The sequence below is a fragment of the Hylobates moloch genome, unplaced genomic scaffold (assembly GCF_009828535.3).
Source record: "Hylobates moloch isolate HMO894 unplaced genomic scaffold, HMol_V3 SCAFFOLD_1, whole genome shotgun sequence".
Classification (NCBI taxonomy): domain Eukaryota; kingdom Metazoa; phylum Chordata; class Mammalia; order Primates; family Hylobatidae; genus Hylobates; species Hylobates moloch.
This window is the reverse complement of record NW_026652276.1, coordinates 201,592,296-201,612,886: the sequence shown is the minus strand read 5'-3', so window position 1 is coordinate 201,612,886 and position 20,591 is coordinate 201,592,296. Positions and strand designations below refer to the sequence as shown.

The 20,591-nt window shown below is 35.8% G+C and overlaps 1 protein-coding gene and 1 non-coding gene across 2 annotated transcripts in view; both read right to left on the bottom strand.

The window, feature by feature from the left end:
* Positions 1 to 20,591, bottom strand: part of KCND2 (potassium voltage-gated channel subfamily D member 2) — a 489,044-nt gene that overhangs the window by 76,699 nt on the left and 391,754 nt on the right. The gene's annotated exons all lie outside the window — the stretch shown is intronic.
* Positions 938 to 1,042, bottom strand: LOC116809823 (U6 spliceosomal RNA). The gene has a single exon (XR_004370006.1). It is a non-coding gene; the product is annotated as a U6 spliceosomal RNA (small nuclear RNA).

Genomic DNA, 20,591 nt, shown 5'->3' with positions numbered 1-20,591 from the left:
AAAAAAAAAAAAAAAAAAAAAAAAAAAAAAAAAAAAAAAAAAAAAAAGGCATGTAATGAGGGGAAGGCTGGAAAAAGGCATGGAAGAAAGATTATTCAACCTTCAAAAACTCTACATGATTCAGGATGCCTGGACTATAGATTTGGAAAGGCAGATGATAGTGGATGCCATCACTAGGCCATGGAGGGCATTTTATGCCATACTGAAGACTTAGGATTTATTTTGTAGGATACAAAAAACCACTGAAAAACTTATAGCAAAGGAATGACATAATGAGATTTGCATTTTGGTAAGTTTATTCTGGCTATAGTAAGATGGGAAACCAGCAAGGAGGTTGATACAACATTTAAGTGGGAAATAATGATATGGAGAAGGAGGATGGATTTTAGATTTGCGGCATGAACATGACTTGATAAACAAGTAAAATTGGTGGATGAAAAAACTGAATGTACCAGTGATAACTCCCAGGTTTCTGGTTTGGGAAACTGGTTAGCTGTATTCCTACTATCAGATAGGAATAAAAGAAGAGAATCAGATTTTGAGGGAAGTAAAATGAATATAATTGTGAACAAGGATTTGGGAAGTACAAAACATTCAGTTTGTGTTAACTAGAATGCTTCTGTATTGAGGGATCTGGAGCTCAAGAGAAGGATCTCATGTTAGTTTACTAGTGCTGCCATAACAAAATACCACGGACTGGATGGTTTAAACAATAGTAATTGATTTCTCACAACTCTGGAGATGAGAAGTCCAAGATCAAGGTGTTGGCAAGTTTGGTTTCTTCAGGGGCTCTTTCCTTGGCTTGCAGATGACTGCCTTCTCGCTGTGTTCTCACGTGGTCTTTCCTCTGTGCACACACACACATCCCTATTGTCTCTCTGTGTGTTCAGACTTAAAGATGTTTCAAACTTCTCTCTCTCTCTTTCTTTCTCTGTCTTTTATTATGAGACACTTCACAGATATGCATGTCAACCTTGCACAAGGGCTGTGCTAATCTTTTATGTATCCTTCCTATGTTAGTATATGTGCTGCCAAAGAGCACAAATTTCCTCTTTGTATAAGGACACCAGTCAAATGAGATGAGGCTCCTCCCTCATGGTCTCATTTTAACTTATTAATCACCTCTTTAAAATCTCTATCTCCAAATACAGTAATATTTTAAAATCCTGGGGACTAGGGTTTCAACATATGAATTTCTAGGGAGACACAAGTCAGCCTATCACAGATCTGATCTGCTGATAGATCTGGCTCATTGACTATAGTTGGTAATTTAAAAGCATAACAACAATGGGTGATATACCCAGGGAGACTGTGAAAACTAGGGGAACTTTTGGCTGAGAAGGAACCAATGAAATGTGATTGTGGACGCAGAGAGAGGAGTTAACAGAGCTATCTACTTCAGAGGGGCCAGAGCAGTAGATTACTCAGGAGAAAACTGTGCTATAAAAGCCAACAAAGGCATTTCAACAGGTAAGAGGGGTCAGTAGCTTTCATTACTCTGAAAATGTCACCAACATGTCTGACATATATCCATTGTATACAACATCAAAGAGTATATTGATCATTGCAGTGAGAGTGGTTTTTGGAGTAGAATTTTAGAGTTCGAGTGAATGAATTATAGGAAGTGAAAAATTTTCCTTTATATTGGAGTGAACTTTTCCTTCATGATTTTTTTTTCTGTCAGGAAGAAAAGGAAGGAGTAACAGGACTCAAAGAAATATTTTCTAAATAAGTAGATGTCTACGTTATTGTGAAAGAATCACTGAACAGAAGTAGGTTGAACATATGATAGAACTAGGAGATAATCCATAATGAAGGTCCCCGAGGAAGCAGAAGGAGATGAAAAAAAAGAACAGGTGAGGATAGGCTTTGAAGGAAATAAAGACTGCTCTTTGAAGATAGGAAGACCATGACAGGCTTAGATGCAGATAAATTTACAAAAAAAAAAAGGGTGGGGATAAGCTGAGGAAGTTTTAGCAAGCATGTTTTGAGGAATGAGAAAGAATCAAGTAAATCATGAGATCATTGCTGTGTGATTATTTATTCTACCCACTTTCTGTGGAATTGAGTGAAGAAGGAATATGCAGAATGATGTAGGTTTGAGGGTTCTAATTGGGGAAATAGATCAAGGGGCAGAAAAACTGGCAAAACAGTGGTTGAAAGGGTGTAACATTGGATATAAGCTGTGTCTAGTTTTTAGTGACTAGTTTTCGTTTTGGTGAAGGGGTCACAGATGTGGACGTTAAAATACTGTGGAATGATGGTAAGATCTGGTATAGAGAGGAGTCTCCTATTATGACAGTGGTGAGGAAAGGAGTGGAGATGATTGAATGGCCTGGTTGCCTAGGAAGTGAGTTGGTTGCTGTTGTACAGTGAGTTGGCTTATTTAATGCGACAAATATTTACTGAGTGGCTCCTGTATCCAGATCTCAGGTAGATGATCTATGGCAGGGGCCCCCAACTCCTGGGCCATAGACCATCATCAGTCTGTGGCCTGTTAGCAACCAGGCTACATAGCAGGAGATGAGCAGCAGGCATATGAGCATTACTGCCTGAGCTCCACCTCCTGTCAAATCAGATTATCCAATCAGCAGCAGCATTAGATTCTCACAGTATCGCAAACCCAATTGTGAACTGTACATGTGAGGGATCTAGGTTGCATGCTCCTAATAAAAATCTAACTAGTGGAAAAACTGTCTGCCACGAAACTGGACCCTGGTGACAAAAAGGTTGGGGACCCCGATCTATGGCATTTGTGGAGAATTTTATGGCTAGCACACTTGGTAAACAAATTCAAAAGAAAACGAATCTTATCTCATTAAAAATGAACATATTTACATGCACAAACATAAGTTGGAATGGGGAAATTTATGTAGTTGGAAAATAGCTATTAAATGTAAACAAACATAATTATAGTGTAGATTAAGGACTAGCAATCTTTTCAGAGGTAATAATAACACCAATGTTGTACATTCATCCCTTTTTTTTTTTTTTTTTTTTTTTTTGAGACAGAGTCTTGCTGTGTTGCCCAGGCTGGAGTGCAGTGGCCCGATTTCAGCTCACTGTGAGCTCTGCCTCCCGAGTTCATGCCATTCTCCTGGCTCAGCCTCCCAAGTAGCTGGGACTACAGGTGCCTGCCACCACGCCTGGCGAATTTTCTGTATTTTTAGTAGAGATGGGGTTTCACCGTGTTAGCCAGGATGGTCTCGATCTCCTGACCTCGTGATCTGCCCACCTCGGCCTCCCAAAGTGCTGGGATTACAGGCATGAGCCACCGCGCCCAGCCCTATTCATCCCTTTTCAAAAGTCAGATCCTAGGAAGCTGGAGGGAGTTGGGGCATGGTTTTACAGTGAATTTCTGATTTCACTCAGGGTGATAAAATCAGACTCTTGGGGAAAGCAGGTGGTGGCTCTGGACAGCAGCAGGAATGGGGATCTAGTTAGCAACAAATCCATGGGCTTATGACAGGCTGAAAGCCCACCCCTTCTCCATCTTTGGGAGGTTGCCAATGTCTGATTTAACACTATCCAAGGAATGATCATTGAAAGTAAAAAAATAACTATCAACTAGCAGAAAATATAAATGGTAAGCATTAGCACATATTTCACATGTTTATATTTGGCTCTCAGATTGACCTAGAAAACGAAGTCTGGGAAATTCTATACAATCCTGAAAAAATGACACACTGGTCTGGATGGTAGAATAAGTTGGAGAAATGTTTAAGCCAAAATGCAGTATTACCAATGACTTTTTATTTTATTTTATTAATTTTCAGGGTTTTTGGTGTACAGGTGGTTTTTGGTTACATGGAAAAGTTCTTTACTGGTGATTTCTGAGATTTTAGTGCACCCCTTATCCCGAGCAGTGTACACTGTTCCCAGTATGTAGCCTTTTATCCCTCACCCCCTCTAAGTTCAAGAAGACTATGGTCCTGCAGAAAGCTTTATATACAATTAACTTATCTTTATAGGCAGTAGGCTCATCTTTTGAAACAGATTCCATTAAGAGTGAATGTGTACCCTCCCTCTAGCCTTTATTATTACTGTTTTTGCTATTACATGTGTTAGTGTATGTGAATTTAATGCTTAAAAATGTATCCGATTGGCTACTATGGAAAAAGGTTGACTCATAAGAGTTTTAGCACGGGTTAAGATCTGAAAGTTTTCTCCCAGCCTCTTATCACTGGCGCAGACTTCACAACTCATGGAAGCCACCAGTGAGATGACATTGCCTCAGGCAGTTACTATTTTTATATTCTATAACTCGAGGAGCTCAGGGTTTGGGAAATCATTAAACTTTTTTTGTCCTTTTAAAGTTGGAGACAGCAATTGTAGACAGCCTTCCAGTGGGTTATCTTTTTGTGTCTCCTTACCTGTGGAGAAGCCTATTAGCTGGGACATGTAGTTAAATAGCTTTTATATATATATCTCCAGGGCCCCAAGTCAAAAAATGGTGGCAACAATATTTCACCATTCATTATTTTTTCTTCTGATTCTATCAATTTATCCAAATTCCATTGTTTTTAATAGTTCAGCCAGTTAAAAAAATCACAGGGTTACTTCAAAAGCCAAATAAGTGTAAGCTCTATATTCCTGTTTGCATGATAATTTGGGTGAACTTGGAGCAGGACGTGGGGAAAAAAATCGAGATATTTATTTGTACTCTATACACAATTTCACTCTTGAACAATTCATTACTGCTTGGACTTCAGTTTTAAACATGTGAGATAATGAGGCTAGACTATCATCATTTTTTTTCCTCTTGGAAAAAAGCAAGCTGAGCAACTCTGTTTATTAAGTCCTATTTATTTGTTTCTACTAAGATTCATTTTGAATGTCTTAATATTTTACAATTATTATGCCTTCCCTAAAAGGAAATAACTTTACCAATCCATTTATACACTGAAAGTATAAAGAATAGACTGTTAAAGTTCTTCCTTAGAAGAGCTGTTTAGAAACAGGATAATCTGTAAAACATTTTTTAAAGGAACAGATCAAATGTTGCAACTGGTCCCAGATAAGGAAGAAAAATGCCAATGTAGTGAAAGACAAAAATGAAATGATTTGGTAGCTCTATCATAAATATCAACGAGCACTGTAATTTTAATGTTGCTGAAACTGGCACTAGGGCATTATTGATTTTCTGTATCATCTAATGGTTTCCTGCAAATATCTTTTATAAAAGTGCCTTATATTTCTTCTTAATAATCTTTTCTCGAGTCATATACTATCAAATCCTGCAGAGTACTATTCATTCAGCAGTAAGTTAAAGTCATTAAACATATTTCTATTAAAATTTTATTAGACCTGAAGTAATATCCCGAAACTGATGCAATGTAATCTTACTATTCAAGCAACCACCTTGATGTTTTATGTCAAGAAACATTTTGAAAAATCAAAAAAAAATTAAAGGACAATTCGGATGTATTAGAATTTTGTTTTCTGGCATTTTTAATGCAGGGATAATTATTTTAAAGGCCTGTTGTTATAAAGACTTTCCTTTCTCAGAAAACCCTTTCACTCCTTTTTTCCTCTATGCCTTCACTTGGGCAAAAGAGGTATTCTCAGCTCACGACTTAGTGAAATGTGTTTTAATTTTGTTCAGTTCCCAGCTGCTTTACATCTTGACACAGAAGAATTACTGCATCACACAGTGTTGGAAAGATAGGAGATAGAATATAATTACTGAACTTTACGTTACCATCGATGTGTGAAATTTTTCAAGGAAGAAAATCCATTCATTTTGATAATATAAGCACACTGGTTAAATGCGCAACCTTGTCCCAATTTTTAATTTTTTTTCTCTAGTAAGCCATTATTTGAGAGTGCTTCAGTGAATTTTGATTTTATTTTGGAGTTATGAGATGCACATATTTTAATGTGTGCATGATTCCTCTGAGTTACTCAGGTATAATAATAAACTTTTTAATGAGATACTTAAATGTACTCTTTTTTTCTGGCTTCTGGTTAGGGCTATCAGAATACAATGAGTTTACTTTGGTATTACATTTTGTCTTTACCTTCTCACACCTGAGAAGAATATTTGTTTCTTGTGAGGGAAAAAAAGCTGAGATCAGGGTAGAGTGACATGTCTGTCACAACTATCTCTTTGTTCTCTTTTTATTTTTACTCTCCTTCTGAAGCTCAATAAAGAGACAAGTTTGGGCATATTTTTGTCTACTGAGTAGGGACAGAAATTAGATTACTATGAGAAAGATATATTTGGTTGAAGAACTCTAATGCCTCTTAGCTAAAAGGAAAACCAAGAGGGTATGTCTCTTGCCTGCCCATGTTTCTTAATACCACTTTTAGGAATGGAATAAGGGGCTGGGGGCCCATTAATCTCACTCAACTTGGTGCTTCCTAGATTCTTATGACATACATGCATCGATCTGATCCATTCAGATGCCACTCCTTAGATTTTTATATACACACAGTATGGGGTTCATATTTTTCTTCTTTCTTTTATTACTGTATTATTGGAGATGAAGATGAGATAAAGACAACATGATACCCCAAACCTTGATCCCTGGATGGCTGCAAGGATTTTGAGACCACTTTGAAGTTGTGTACAGAAGACTTTATAAGTACATGTATCTCCCGTTTTCTGGGGAGGTACACGGTTTTTATTAGAATCTTAAATGTCTCCCAAAGTTAAGAATCTTTGTAAATGGACCACATCACTCTAACGGCAGCCATACTATGTTTTCATTATCACATTTAAAATAAGAAATCAAACCCTTTGCAATCATAAGAGTCTTATTCCACCACAGGAAAAAGAGGCTAGACTTCAAATAAATCTGCTACTCTACTCCCAAGAAGTGATTGTTGATTGAAGTTCAGCTTGTGATGTACTTCCTCCTTATGAAGGCTTTTGCATGACTTAGAGTCTCTTTTTTCTGTTTATTTCCTTCTGTCTCTCTCTCCCTCTCCTCTTACCCTTTCTGCAATTGTTCTTTGATTCAGTGTAGATAAAAAGAATAAATTTGAGAACTGAGATATATTGAATAAATTTTTACCTAAAATTTCTTTACTCTTAATTTCCTAACTATAGAGGTTTGTATTTTATTTTTTATTTTCCATTTTTGTTTGTTTCCCCTCGCATTACTTAGAGAACATATATGAGGGGCAAGTAAAAAGAGGCAAATCAAAGCATTATCTTTTAATGGAGTTTGTTGTTCAGCGGAGGAGCCTAGTGGTTAGAAGTTAGGCTGACTGTGCTAATTTAGCCCAGCAAACTTAGTGTTGGGTCCAGAAGGCAGGCCTGAGGGATGCTTTTGCAAGAGCTTATGCATGTCTCACAGTGTGGACAAGGAACAAAGAAATAGCAACATTCTTACTTGTATCTATGCTGAGTTCTCACTGAGTAAATACAGGGTAAAAAAATTCCTAATCTGAAGTTCTCAAGGGTGGTCTAAAGTATCACTTATATTCCGTGGCTCTATTTTATCAAAATTGTATTATGTTCATACTAGATTATTGATTCTTTAAGTAAAACAATGGCATCTTTTACCTTATTATCTTTAGAAAGAAACTGGGTCCTGACACATAGGTATTCAAAACTGGCCAATTACATTTATCTTTCCTTTGTGGAAGGGATTTGGTATTTCTCCTTGCTGATTGTGCTCTTTCTCTTTATGCCTGCTTTTCAATACCATAGATCACAATGTTCTTTAGATCTCAAATGTCCCCTCTTCCTCTCCCTACCCAAAAGGGCATACTTAGAATCATGGCTAACAGTTTACCAGATTGATCCATGATGTAAAATATTTCATGATATAATGCTGGACAGGTATGATGCACTCACATGTAAATACTTGTCAAACCTACTTGATCTTTCAAAATAAAGTCCTTTAAATTTTTTGAAAGACTTACCTACAATAATAGTTTTCATAATAATTATGCCCTCCCCTCCAGTACTATTTTTTGATTGATTTGAAATTTGTCTAATCAGAAACTTAATATTTAATACATTGTTATTTGTAAAAAATATGGACCATATTTGAAATATTATCTTTAATTACTAATGGAGCATCTGCAGATTTATACCTGATTGGGTGTGCATGTTTATGAATTACTTCCCTATTTGTTACTTGAATAATTGTGCTTGTAATAAACAGATACAGCCACAGAAAGATCCAATCTACTTTGATCATTGCAAAATTATTTGAGGAAAAAAAGATGGGTTGTGTGAGTCAATTATCGTAAAGAGAATGTAAATTAAATGACTTTAACAATTTCTTTTAGATTAGTAAAAGCAGCACAGAAAATCTCCCAATTCTCCTTCTTCCTTTTTAACTAATTTTATGTTGTTTTTATTGCTACCAGTCCACAGGCATACACAACACCCTGCCTTCATACCCTGAAGGAATGAAAGCTGTTGACATTACTTGGAAAAAAATAAAGAACTTGAATCTGTTTTTGTGCTATACAGGTATTCAACTCGGTAAAATAAAACTAGTTAATGAGGAATTAATTTAATATACTGAAAAGTGCATTGATATATCAAGTAAATTTGTACTTGTACAATAAATTAAGCTTAGAGGTTGCCTAAGAGAGAGGTAAATATGTCACATTCAACTTAAATATCTGGTGTATTTTAAAATTTAGACCTATAGAAAGACATAAATAACTGCTAACTCATCAATCACCCAACTCTTAAACAAAATCAGATTATTTCAGCAATTATTCAATGGTTTTATTATGATGATACACAACAGTTATTTACTTCCACTTCAATGTCCCTTAAATATCTACTTGTTTGCACTATAACATAAGCAGCAAGAAGTCACTAGGTTTATAAACTAGAGTGTCACTGCACTTTTCTGGAAAAATAATCAGCATTTTGGGTCCCTGGCTTTTAAAATCTGGTTAAGTAAACCACATCATCGTGAATTTTATAAAATGAAAAGCAATAAGCCAGAACAAATTGTAATTAAATACAATATGCTAGATCTGTGAAGATAGTTGTATGTTTTATTTTTCTCTGGATTGGATCCGGGACTCTAAGATGTTAACTTGGTCAATATTTTTCTACTATGTGGTTTGAGCATTATAGTAAAGTTTACCTAACTCCACTCATCTCGCCTACAGATTTCTCTGCTTAGAATAATTACTGAATCACTAATGTGACAGCCAAGGCGTCTGGAAAGCTGTAGATGCAACATGGAATCAAAGCTTTAGGGACTGGAAGAAAATCAAGGGTTCATAAATTCTGTTTTCTCGCCAACATAATTGTCCTTGACACGTATCCTTATAATTTTACTTGTGCTTGAAAACCTATAACATTAAACTATCTCAAAATATCGGAAACTCTATCTGTGGCCTCTGCTAGTTAGATAATTATTATCTTTTAAATGTTGATGCTAAATATGTATTTTTTGTGGTTTATATCTTTCTTTCTCCCATTCTGTTTTCCTTCCTTTCTTCTTTTCCTCCCTTCCTCCCTTCATTTCTTCTCTCCTATTAAATAAGTTATTATATGAATTACACCATGAGTACAGTAGTGTATTACATTCAACATACCAAGATACAAATTTGGATCAGTCTGGTGAAGATTTAAGGCATATGTATAATTTTACATGTACTAATGACTATATTCAAAGATGCTGATAGTTGGTTTATAAAGTAATTTGGCCAAGGCAGAAAAATACATAAGCAGTGTGACAAATAAACAAAAGCAGTTGTTTCTAAAGCCAAAGACATTTATGATAAAAAGAAGGCCGAAAAACCAACCAACCAACAAAACTAAAACACAGAAACAGTGGAAACTGCCTAAGATTAACCACCCAGGATTCAAAGTGTATGTGTGTGTGTGTGTGTGTGTGTGCGCGCGCGAGCGTGCACGCATGCATAAACATGCATGTATATGCCTTCACAAAAGTGTCAGTTTGGGAAAAGAGATTTAGTATTGAAAGGAAGGCCACCATTCTAGGTCATTAAAGGTCATGGAGAAATTACCTGACATGCTTAGACCTGTTTTCTCCTATGCAAATATCCTGGAACTATAATTGAATCACTGAGCACAAGTACTCTAATGTGCCTAGAATATTAACTGTGGCATATAATAATGGTGAGGAAACTAATTGGTGTTTCTTGAAAGATAGGAAAGAAACTTCAGCTGAATGTTGTGAAATATAGTGGTGCATGTTTTCACTACAATCTCTCCTGTAGGCAGACACATTATTTTGGAATTGTATCCACGACACAGCATCAAGTGGAAACACATGTCATATTACAGAAAAGTAATCATGTAATCATCTACATGTAAGCACATTTTTGTAAGCATAGAGAAAAATAAGAACTATAAATATAGATTGGTTAGTATTGCTTATCTCAGGGAGATGAAGCCAGAGTAGAATGGTGGAGGTAAATTACTATTTTTCCTTATATCTTGTATTTCTATTGTTATATCTATCCTATAATTAAATAATTTAGTAAATTTAAAAAGTGAAAGTTAAAAAATTGGAGTTTTTAAGGTTTCATTTATCATGTTTAGCAAAACCATCACAAAATTGGAAGACTATCATGAGTTGTCATCTTTTTAATTATCCCATTATTTCAAAAAACTAAAGCAGGTGGGAGGCATAAAAATCACTGTGAAAAAAATCTCTGCATTTTTGTTATTTTGGTCTTTTTAATGCTGATTGCTCAACTGATCATAAACTAATCTCATCTATAACCTCTTTTTTTGTTGTTGTTAATCTAACCAGTTGAGTGAATTCTGGTAGTAAGATATGTAATAATATTTGTACTAAGAAAATGCTTCAAGAATGCACAAGAGGAAGAAATTAAATTACATTCAACCTACCATGTACCGCTACATGGTACAAATGTACCCTTCCAAATGATACTATATATCAGATATTTGTCTAGAGGCACCTGTTGTGTTGCAACCTAGGTCAGGTCCAGAGGATTTGGAGAGCTGCATAGGACAGCTGAGGATCAATAAATAGTTCTAGTCATATTCCTGCTTAGGACTCTTAAATACAAGGGTGAGGCTTCTGTTGAAACGTTTTCCTAGCCTGAAAGCATTCAGATGCATCAACCAATGTGCTGGCAGTCATTTAGTGAGTTAAAAAGCATTGGGATCTATTGAAGAAAACGAGCAGGTAACAGAAATCAGGATCAGGTACAGATCTTTATTCCATCCTCACTTTCCAGCTTTAAGTCTTTTTCTTTGGTGCCTTTGTTTTGGTAGTTGATTTGGTGCCTAAGCCGCATTTTATGCAGGTGGAGAGGCTGAGGCAGGAGAATGGCGTGAACCCGGGAGGCGGAGCTTGCAGTGAGCCGAGATTGCGCCACTGCACTCCAGCTTGGGTGACAGAGCGAGACTCCGTCTCAAAAAAAAAAAAAAAAAAAAAAAAAAAAACAACTATAGGGGAGGCAAAATTTTACCTCTATTCTCTTGGGGTTTTTCAGCTGGGCCTAAAAATTAAATAGATCTAAGACAGACTAACAGGTGAAAAGTGCACAGATTTACTTAATATAAGTTTTGCCTCACATGGGTGCCCTCATAAGGAAATGAAGAGCTAAAGAATTGGCAAAACCTAAAAACTTTTATAATAGGTTGAAAAAGGAAAGGCAATTGTACAGTGAGGATACCCTTTAGTTTAATGTCCTGCTTTCAGGAAGAAAAAGGGGAGGCTCATGGAACCCTTTGTGTACTTGCTGTTTTTGTTTAAAAATACCTGTAGCTCAGTGTTATCCTAATGTCAAAATGGCATATTTTGGCCGTAGCGTATTTTGCCACCCTTTAACATTCCAGGCACTATTCCAACAATGGGCAAAACTTAAAGTCCACTCACAGAGTAGGTTGTCCTTAAGAGAGTCTTCATCATATTATCCAATTTTCTCAGAAACGTGTAACAGTGCCATTCACTGAAAACCTGAGTATTTCTCACAGACCTCCTGCTCTCCTTTCTTTCTTTCTTTTTTTTTTTTTTTTTTTGAGACGAAGTCTAGCTCTGTCACCCAGGCTAGAGTGCACTGGCGTGATCTTGGCTTACTGCAGCCTCTGCCTCTCAGGTTCAAGCAATTCTCATGCCTCAGCCTCCAGAGTAGCTAGGACTACAGGTGACTATCACCATGCCTGGCTAATTTTTTTGTATTTTTAGTAGAGATGAGGTTTCACCATGTTGACCAGGCTGGTCTTGAACACCTGACCTCAGGTAAGTCCATCGGCTTTGGCCTCCCAAAGTGCTGGGATTACAGGTGTGAGCCACAGTGCCTGGCCTCCTTTTTTCTTTTACTGAGGTGAGTTCATCCTCTAAGCTTCAGGAACCTACGGCCATGACTAATAATCATGACTAACGACGCCTTAGAATATTTTATTATTTTAAAAAATGACAGTTCAACTGCTTCTTGACTGTAAAGTGTTAGAGAAATAGAGGTTTTGGTCTCAGCTTCCAGGAGCAATACAGATGACCCATTTGGGTGATTAGGAGAGTCAACTCTCCATTCCATTCCCTGATTCCACATCATTATTTAGCTTGAGATATCAACCCTATTGGGTATGATGTTCACTATTCTGGTGATGGGTACTCTAAAAGCTCAGACTTCACCATGACACAGTATATTCATGTATGAAATCTGCACTTGTTCCCCTTAAATATATAAAAATTAAAAATCAAAAATAAAAATAAATAAAAGCCTTATCTACACATCATTTGAAAAATTTCCTCATTTAAGATAGGACTTAAAGAAAGTAATATTTAACACTCTTTCTCTTACCCATCTCAATTTCTAGAAAAAGACCTATTGGATGGTTTCTTTTTAAATGCTGGAGCTAGAGGGAAGCTATGCAATAGGAATATATTTCTTACAAATAAACCATTCACTGAGGCCAAAAGCACTCTATTCCTTGATTGAAACTACAGAGCGTGTTATAATACAACATATTCTTCCTGAAAATATTTAATGACTTTATACTAATCCCATTGATACTTTTGTACATAAGCAAGCCTTAATTCATATAATGATGTGCATTTGCACATTTGAATATAATGGTTTTTCAAGACCATCCTGGCTGCCCTATCCTCATCAATAATAATGACATGGTTTATGTTTTTATAGCAAACTAAGGCTGAACAAACTTAACATAAAAGTTATTTCTATTGAAATCCAACTAAATGGAAAGAAATAGGAGGTAATAATATATAGGGAAAATAAATGATCCGTTCTTAATTGAAGCCTCCTTTCCACATTCACTTTTGTTTTAGTTAGAGAAAGGACATTTTTCTTGATTAGGAAGCTTTCTTTATATAATCATTGTTTCTCTTTTGAAAATTAAAAAGAAAGAATGTATGCATTTTAGTCATAAGACTGGATGTTCACCGTTAACTGCTTTTAATTGGAAGAAAGACTTCAGAACTGATGATAGGAGTCAAAAGTTGCTTTCTTCTTGGACATCAGTTACCAAGTTTAAAATAATAGTAGAAGCTGGATAATATATTTGAAAGTAGCAGTAAGTCATACCCATATGTTGCAGAAGGGGGAAATTATAACAACTTATTACATTTTTTATAACAAATATATTAACCATGCCCACCCATAACATCCCACTCAGACCGAACCTACAGAATCTGTGTGTCATCAGAGGTGATGAGTATTCTTACTGTTTTCTGCAGCAACTAGAAAATCTAAAAGTAATCTTTCTTGCTATATTTTCCTTAATTAAATTTGACTCTTGAACAACACAGGGTTGAACTATGTGGGTCTGCTTCTATGTCTATTTTTTTTCAACTAAACACACTAATTACAAAAATGTATTTGTGAGATGCAAAACCCTAGTTTTCCTGCAGGCAGGTTCTGTGGGGTTCTGCAGGGCCGACTACAGGACTTCAGTATGTGAAGATTTTTTTATACGTGGGGTTCCTGGAACCAATCTCCCATGTATACTGAGGGATGGCTACCGTTTTATGTTTAAATATAAATGTCTGATTGGATTGTCATAAGAGGACCGTTGCAAATTTACTTACTATTCTCTACTCCTGGTATGCAATGAACACTACAACATCTTAATCAAAGAAAACTTACACAATTGCAATGTAAGTGTATGAGGCAACCATGCATTTGTCAATAATTTTCTATTATTGTATATACAGAATTTAAATATGACACATAATTCCAGACACAAATATTTCCTTCCAGATGGTGCCTTTGATATTGCCATGTTTGTTAGATTAAGGACTCCAGTCAACGAGACTGCATGGTTGTCTTATCTGTAGCAGAATTTTGGTTCATAGTAAAGGTTAATAAAGACTTTGGAAGAGGGAGCTCTCTCCTCTTAGCCCTATTGTGGGATGATAGCTGGGATCCATTCATCTGAGAGGTAGAATCCAAAGACGTGCCATCTGTATAACTTTGCAGAAATGAAGACGTGGCAGGACCAGAGGGAAACTGTGAAGTCTCTTGAGTTTGGATGATCTTCTCTGTTTCTCCTTTTCCCTCCATTGGTAGTATATTTGCTGCTTCTCCTTTTGCACTCTTGCCCCCTGAATTTTAGGCACCCAGGACTTTCTTGTTTTCTAACTCTATAATCCTAATAAAAATTTATTATTCAGTTAGTTACATACCGAGGACTGTTATGTATAAAGTTAGGAAGATTCAAATTTGTTTATATACTTTATCTCTCCTAGGTGTTTAAGTTTGAAGGAAGTTTAGTTCATCTTTTTATTTTCTCAGTACTCAACACAGTTCTGCCGGTATAGACCAATCCCACAGTGCCTAACATATGCTTCATAATTGTTGAATTAATGTGGGTGTGTGGAAGGTTTCATTTTCACATAGTGTCATGGAAAACAGTAATGGTGGAAAATAAAGCTCAGAAAACTGGTCTAGTGAAGGGAGAATAATATTGAAAACAAACAAACAAGTTTGGTTCTTTAAAATCATGCTAATTTCAATCACTTATGCGAACTGCTTACCACTTATACTTAAATCCCATGTCACTTAGTAGACATTATGTATATCACAAACAATTGCAAAATTAAATTTATTTGATTAGAACAATGAAATAACGAATCTGTTTTCATGTTTTGGGGCTTATTCTGCATGGTGGTCTTCATCTAATCCACGAAAGAGTACAAATGCGGAGATTTTTCTAGATGTTGAAGATATAGCAGGAACGGGGAGACTCAATTTCTTGCTCACTTGGAGCTTAAAACTATCACTATTGATAAGTCTTCCTTTCTGGAAAAAAAAAAATTACCTCTTGTGTGAAATATCAAGAACCCACGTGCAATTTTATTCATGTGAAGTTGATTAGATGTATTAATCAAATTCTGGTGGAAATTTCGATTAATTATTAGGTTAACTAGCATGCAGGCCACTTAGCTTCTCTTAATAAATTTACTTATATATGCTAGAAAAATCCTTTAGAATGAGTTTTATTGGTCAAGAATAAATCTAGGTAATATGAATTTTCATAAATCTATGCACTATTGAAACTAGCCACAAGGCAAATCACATGGATAAACATCATAAGCTAAGAGTAAAATCTCTCGTTTTTTATTTTTTTTTTTTTGAGATTGAGTCTCACTCTGTTGTCCAGGCTGGAGTGCAGTGATGCGATGATAACTCATTGCAGCCTCGACCTCCTGGGCTCAAGTGAATCTCACTCCTCAGCCTGTGGAGTATCTAGGATTACAGGGGCACACCACCATGCCCCGTGAATTTTTAACTTTTTTTTTTTTTAGGGGCGGGGTCTTGTTATGTTTCTCAGGCTGGTCTTGAACTCCTGGAGTCAAGTCATCCTCTTGCCTTGGTTGAAATTACAGCATTGCTGGGATTACAGGCATTAGCCACCTAACCTGGCCTCAACTTGCTGTTTTTGAAGGCCCTGGGGATAAGGCTACTTCACACTAGCATGTACACAAATAGTTCAATCTTTTGTGCAGAACGAAACCCTGTTATAACAGAGGCCTAAGGGTAAACTCTTCTACCTAGCAAGAGCCAGCTATAGACCCAAATAAGGGCCAATATAATAATGGCAGTTAAAATCTGACATATATCTATATAGATATAGATATAGATATCAATGCCTGTTTTCATGTCTGTTATGAGGAAGTCATCTGTTTATTTATAATAATATGGGTTCAAATTATTCTTTAGTGTTTTTGACCAAATTTTAAAAAATGGTGTTTGTTTATTGGAAATGAACAATCATCCCAGAATTAGCAGTGTGAATGCAAGGAACTTAATTCCATTTCTATGCATATCTAGTTTAGTAACAATGTCTCTTCTTGACACAGGGCTATATAGGTGTTTATTTCTTCTACATAAATAACTTCCCCAAAACAGAATTTTTTTTAACCCCCTTTAAAAGGCAAGTTCTGTTACAAAGCTATTTTCCTCTGTCTTTTTGCCAAAAAAGTTTTCTTGGGATGTGAGTTTGCTGTATTTGCATGTGTGGCCCAGAGGCCTCATACAGTCTCAGCTGGACAGGTCCCTTGGAAAGAGAAATAGCTAACATATCACATTTTATGATGAGGCTGCCAGATTGTTGTTCCCCTTTATACACCTCCTAGTTGTTCTGCACAAGGGACTCCCTAGGGTGAATGTGAGAGATAAATGAGGTGTTGAGGGGAATAATAATTTTGCACAAGGTGAAAGAATAAAGGAAAAGTGAAAAACATTCCTGCTTAGCCACAGGATAAGTCATATTAATTAGTCTGCGTATGACACAACTCCACAAGTGGAAATGAAATTTATGACAAGGGAACCATAAAATGGATACACCTCATAGATAAATATCACTTGAGTGCTACACTTCACAGGTTTTCCACATTGTATAAAATTACTTCATTATTCATGACCTTATTAAAACACATTATAGATACCCTTGGATATGAATCTTAAATACTTAATCTCAGTATGCTCTGTGTATTTAGAAATATAATGAAAGATCCGTTTTTACCATTTCCAATTTAGACATTTGCTTTACAGTGACGAATTATAAAAGGAAATAGTCTTCCATGGTTCATTTGGTAAAATACCTATGAGTCAAGTCCAGTCCACAGTAATATAAGGAAGCAGTGCTATGCATAATCTAAAAAGCACAAACACACATTTGCCTTTAGAGTACATCCTTAAGTATTTTCGGTATGTTCCACTTTCTGAATTTTGCTTGGCTTAGGATGTTAAAAAACTGTGTTTATAAGTATGTTACAACTAATGACCAGGAACGGCAGGCCAACCATGAAAAGGGATACGTGCCAGTATAAAACTTCTTTCAGTATTAAATACATAATATAGATAATGCATATGTCAATAAAGAGTTGATAGAATACTAAAAGTTCTCCTACTTTGTTAAAATACTTGTATAAAAGAATGAACTAAATATAATTTTAAACAAATGAAAACTCAGGAAAGCTTGTAGATTGAGTGTATGCAATCGAGGCATGGCTTTTCTTCTTTAATTTTGACCTATTTGATTAGATTGACTAGAAATATAGATGTACATAATCGCAATTATTATTGTTGGAAAATGATAGTACTTGTTTTAGGATCTTTAAAATTTGAATGTAGATAAATTATTCATACTAAAGAAGGTAAATTTTTCTTCCTCTTTTCAATCATTTTTGGGTGAGGGTACAGCTCAATAGTTTTAATTCATTGTTTTTTAAAGGTGCTTTCACAAATGTGTGAGAAAATGAGTAGGTCATGAACAATCTAGAATCGAGTTTAAAATTGACTTGGTTTATGTACATTTTTGTAGAAATACTTGAGCACGAGAGTTTGCTGGAAAACTCAATGCTCTTTAAGAAATATGTTTTTGCTATTAATATTTTCCCCTTCAACTACTGCATATAAACAACTTTAACAACAAACTAGAGTTCTATTTCTTTAAGATTTGCCTATATCAGCATTGTTTATCTTCTGTGATGAAAGGAGTAATTACTATAGTATAATAATTATTTTTTTACCAAGGAGTAATTAGGAATGCAACCCTGAATAAGTAATGGTGTGTAAATTACTGCTGGCATCCCAAGGATCCCGTAGCTCAAACATTCTTCTTTTCAAAAGTTTTTTCTTTGATTATTATGCCTCATTTATGCTATCAAATACAGGATTCATCACTTTTTTAGAGCTGATGCTGCCTCTTTTGGTGTAAAGTAATTGAAGTTTATTTACTTCCTGGGGGAAAAAGTAAATTAAAGAATTTTAAAAATATTCTCCCTTTAGAAAAAATTCAAACTTTTCCCAACATAAATATAAAAATAAATTAACACGAACAACCCTTGTGAATTTACAAAAATCCTTTCCACCAAGACAATTATAAATATGGCTGTGGATGATATTCCATGTTTTAGGTGTTTATTTTCTAGATTCATTTAATGCATTTTTAAGTAGGTAATACATACACATAATATCATGTTCAAAAAGCACAGATGTGTGTAATAAGTGAATATTGTATTTCATCTCCTTCTCTGGTACCATTGTGATTATTTCTTGTGTATCCATTTAGGGATAGCTTACTTATATAAAAAATCCATATGAATGTATCTCTGTATATCCATATCCATAGCTGTGTTTATATTTATATCTAAATATCTATATCTCCATCCACTAATGATTATGTACTCCATACACAATTGTGCACTTTATTGTAGCACTTTACTGATTTGCTTGGTATTGTATCAGTACATATTTTGCTGTCTTATTCTTTTTAACCATTGCATATCACTCCATTGTAATTATTTGAACATATGTTACATATACAATGCATAAAATTTATCTAATAGTTTGATAACCCAGTTCCCCCATCTTGTTGAATATTTATGTGGTTTTTAATCTTTTACTATTACAATCACTTCAGTAAATATTCTCATACATATGTTACTTCACAAATGGCCAATACGTCTGCAGAATGCATTCCTAGAATTAGTAATGCTGAGTCAAAGATTCTGTAAATAATTAATTGTGATTGATGTTTCTGAATTACTTTCCATATAAATTGCAACAATTAACATGCTAGCCAGCAAGATACAAGTATCTATTACTCCTCATATTCTTAAATTGTTTTATGTTGAAAGCTTTATATCTCTCCAGTTGAATACCTGTTTAATTAAATATGACTATGGATATGTTATTTGACATTATGTAGAAAACATATTTTCTCATTGACAGTATCAAATATCGTGCATTCTTGGAGTCATTCTAGGAAGAAACAATCAGGAACAACTTGCTATTAAAACAGGCTGAAGAACCACATGAGATTTCAGCCACTCCTGCTTTCCCAGTAATCAAACAATAGAAAAGGACATTATCATCATTGCAAATAATAAACATTTATACAAGAAACACTATACAGAGAACACAGAACTGGACATGTTCTGAATGCATTTAAGCCACAATTTAAAGCTGGGTAGAGAGAAAATGCTCAAAAACATGCCTTCAACTTTCCCTGTGGGGAAACAAACCTGCTGCTTGTTAACTTTCTCCAAGCAAAGTCAATGGCTGCCTCTTCCATATTCTCATAATGCTCTGTCTACATTGTATTTCTTGTCACTGTGTTTCGCGTATATCCAGTGGCATCTCAGCAATCCCTCTGGACTGAGACCTTGAGATCAGGAACTCAAATTTTGTATATCCTCAGTATTTAGCATAAAAATTGCCACATAGTAGGTGTGTTACTGTTGTTTGTTTTATGAATAAATGGATGCTGAACAACATCTCCTTTTTATCCCTGCAATAAAGCTATGATGTAAATAATATTATTGTTCCTCCTTTATAGATGAGCCAATTGGCATATTCCAGGTCACATAGCTAGTTAGTTGCAGGGGCAGTGTCCTAAGACTTTCAGATACCAAACAAATGGTTTGGAACAAAGGCAAGACATTGTCTCTTAGGGAACAGATGAACTAATGAAGCCATCTCTCAGGTCCTATCTAGGTCACCGAGTGGCCATTTATCGAAGTCCCAGAGTCGCTAAGATTTGGTTTCAAATCTTTTCTTTATTCCACTATCTCTGGGGGTTCTTTTCGATGAGGCAGAATTGTAAAGAGGGGCCCGATGTGGTGGCCTGCATCTATAATTCCAGCACTTTGGGAGGCCGAGAAGGGTGGATCACTTGAGCTCAGAAGTTTGAGACCAGCCTGGGTAACATAGAAAGACCCCATCTCTACCAAAAATACAGGGGAACGTCACACTCCGGGGACTGTGGGGTGGGGGGGGAGGAATAGCATTAGGAGATACACCTAATGCTAAATGATGAGTTAATGGGTGCAGCACACCAACATGGCACATGGATACATATGTAACAAACCTGCACATTGTGCACATGTACCCTAAAACTTAAAGTACAATAAAAAAAAAGACTTAAAAAAAAAAAGTAGCCAGGCATGGTGGTGTGTGCCTGCGGTCCCAGTTACTTGGGAGGCTGAGGTGAGAGGATTGCTTGAGCTTGGAAGGCAGAGGTTGCAGTGAGCCAAGATCATGCCTCTGCCCCCCAGTCTAAGCCTGGTTGACAGAGTGAGACCTGATCTCACACACACACACACACACACACACACACACACACACACACACCACTGTTTAGTGGATCAGCTCTTCCATGAATCTCAGGTCTTGCTGTCATCAAAAATCCA